A 3,396-nucleotide genomic window follows, 5' to 3' on the forward strand; every position below is an offset into this window, starting at 1 on the left:
AGTTGTAAATAATAATAATTACTTTTTTTTTCATAAGTAATTAAATGATAATGAAATCCATTATTTATATCATAAGTTTAATAATTAGTCATAAGTTTTAAATCAAAAGTTAATCGGGTCGTATCCTGAGCCCCGGGTGTCGGTTTTCGGCGAGCCTTACATATATCTCCGCCTAAGCAAACCACCCGACACTTTGATACACTCAAGAACACCCCAAGAACAGTCCACAAGTCGTGATGTACAGCCATTACACTACTTGGAACTTCAATTTAATCAAAAAACGTGTTTTAGACGTAACGGGTGATTCGTGGCTCGGATTGAGATGACCCGAACATGAAAGTTCGCCCCACCATCAGTCCTAACACACTAACACACCCTAAAGTCACCAAATATGGTTACAAAGTCGGACCAAACCTGGTTCATAACAATATCACATTTCAATTTCAACAAAATACCATTTTGATCGAATCTAGGGCTCCGGGAATTGAAACGACATGAATCCGGAGTCTAAAATTAATGTCTTGATGAGAGGAACTCATCTAGATAATTTATTTTAACTTTTATAACAGTCACAATAACAGAAAGACACGAATTAGCTGCTGTCCCAATTATATCAAACCCAAAACATATGTATTCGAGTAATTCTATGCATACCATCAACAATACAATAACATATGATCATCATACTACTAATATAACATATAAAATCCAGAAAAATAAAGAAAAATTAAAAATCTAGGGTTAGGGTTTATACCCTAATCAAGAATCAAGTGGTATAGATGTGTAGAGGAGATCGCGTAGAATCCGTTGATGCTAAAAGCCCTAAAATCCAACCAATAATTGATGAAGAATGATGATGATGTTGATGATGAAGGTGACGGCTTGAAAAAAAGAAAAAGGAGGAAGAAGAAGTGAAGAAACAAAATGCTAGGTTTAGAAATAATAAGGGAATAAATGGATTTTGAGATTAAAATGGAACTAGTCACAAAAATTGCAAAAAAAATCCCTCCCCCTTGTCATTTTCGGCCAAAATGAGTAAGGTGGGCCCCATTTGTGGGCCATATTGAAGTATAGACTAAAAGCTTTTAGCCCGAACGCCCGAACGAAGCTCGAAACGCGAAAACGCTACTACGCGATTGATTTTTCGGAGAGATAACAACTACGCGACGGATAAAATATATAAACACTATATATGACCATATGACATTAAAATATCATATTTAAAATAATTAGGACTTAAAAATCCCAAAAGCTCGACCGTTGGTTTGAAAACCGAAAAGATTCGCCGGATAGAAATCTGCGACACGTAGAAACGTACAATTAAAGATACGAATACAAATATTCATATAACACATAATAATTAATATATTATTACAAAAATAATACTATAGGTCATAGAAATGGCTTGGCAAGAATAACAGTTAACGGTCGTTAAATAATTAACGGTAAAAGATAACGGAAAAAGTAGGGTCGTGACAGTACCTTCCCGTTACGGAAATTTCGTCCCGAAATTTAAGCAGGTGCAGGGGTTGACTCAGCATCTGGGAACAAATGCGGGTACTTCTGCTTCATCTAATCTTCACGCTCCCAAGTGAACTCGGGACCGATTCGTTCCATCTAACTCGAACAATAGGAATTCTACTCTGTTTAAGAGTCTTAACCTTTCGATCCATAATTTCAACAGGTTCCTTAAAAGAAAAAGTAGTTTCTTATCAACATGAAGTCCCTCCATAGGAATGGTTTCCTCGGCCTCGGCCAAACACTTCTTTAAATTCGATACATGAAAAACATCGTGAACAGCACTGAGTTCTTGTGGCAATTTCAAATGATAAGCCACGGGTCCAACTCTCTCAATTATTTCAAAAGGTCCAACAAATCGAGGATTCAACTTTCCCCCTTTTACCAAAACGTATCACGCCCTTCCAAGGCAATACCTTCAACATAACACGATCACCGACCTGAAATTCAATATCGTTCCTTCTCTTATTGGCATAGCTCTTTTGCCGACTTCTGACGGTTCTCAATCCTTCCTTAATCTGTACGATCTTCTCGGTAGTCTCATGAATAATGTCTGGACCTGTGAGTTGAGCATCCCCAACCTCATTCCAACAGACAGGAGACCTACACTTTCTACCATACAGAGCTTCAAACGGTGCGGCTTTAATACTTGCATGATAGCTGTTGTTATAAGAAAGCTTAGCCAACGACAAGTATCTATCCCTACAATTACCAAAATCAATTACGCACGCCCTCAACATGCCTTCTAACGTTTGGATGGTCCTTTAATTCTGACCGTCAGACGGTGGATGATAAGCGGTGCTCATATCCAATTTAGTTCCCAAAGCATCTTGTAAAGACTGCCAAAACCTCGCCGTAAATCGACTGTCTTGATCCGAAATAATAGATACGGGAACACCATGCCTCAAAACAATTTCCTTCAATTATAAACGGGTAAGCTTCTCCCTCGAATCAGTTTCCTTAATCGGTAAGAAATGAGCTGATTTTGTGAGTCGGTCACAATCACCCAAATGGCGTCGTAACCACCCACAACTCTCGGTAACTTAGTAATAAAATCCATAGTAATACCTTCCCACTTCCACTCGGAAATCTCAGGTTGCACCAAAATTCCAGACGGTTTCTGATGTTCAGTTTTAACCTTGGCACAGGTCAAACACTTAGCCACATAAGTAGCCACATCAGCTTTCAAGTTGGGCCACCAGTATAGTTCCTTAAGTTCGTGATACATCTTTCCTGAACCAGGATGAATAGATTACCTAGACTTATGAGCCTCCTCTAAAACAAGTTGTCGCAGATCAACAAACTTCGGAACCCAAAGGCGTCCTGCAAAATACCGAGTACCATCGGTTCGTACCTCTAACTGTTTACTCAAGCCTCGGACCTTCCAGTTACAAAATTCTCCTCCTTCAAGGCTTCTTATTGAGCTGCAAGAATCTGCCTTGCGAGGTTTGTTCGAATGGTCATATTTAAGGCCCTAAACCTATGAGGTTCAGCCCTCTCTTTACGACTTAATGTATCGGCCACAACATTAGCCTTCCCCGGATGATATAGAAGTTCAAAATCATAATCGTTCAACGTCTCAACCCATCTTCGCTGTCTCATATTTAGCTGTTTTTGTTCAAGAATATGTTGAAGACTTTTGTGATCAGTGTACACTGCACATTTGACCCCATATAAGTAATGTCTCCAATTCTTGAGTGCGAATATAACAACTCCCAATTCTAAATCATGGGTTGTATAATTCTGCTCGTGGATCTTCAACTGACATGACGCATATGCAATAACCTTCTTTCATTGCATCAAAACACACCCAAAGCCTTGACGCGAAGTATCACAATATACAACAAAATCATAATTACCCTTAGGTAGTGACAATAT

The sequence above is a fragment of the Rutidosis leptorrhynchoides genome, chromosome 7 (assembly GCF_046630445.1).
Source record: "Rutidosis leptorrhynchoides isolate AG116_Rl617_1_P2 chromosome 7, CSIRO_AGI_Rlap_v1, whole genome shotgun sequence".
Taxonomy (NCBI): domain Eukaryota; kingdom Viridiplantae; phylum Streptophyta; class Magnoliopsida; order Asterales; family Asteraceae; genus Rutidosis; species Rutidosis leptorrhynchoides.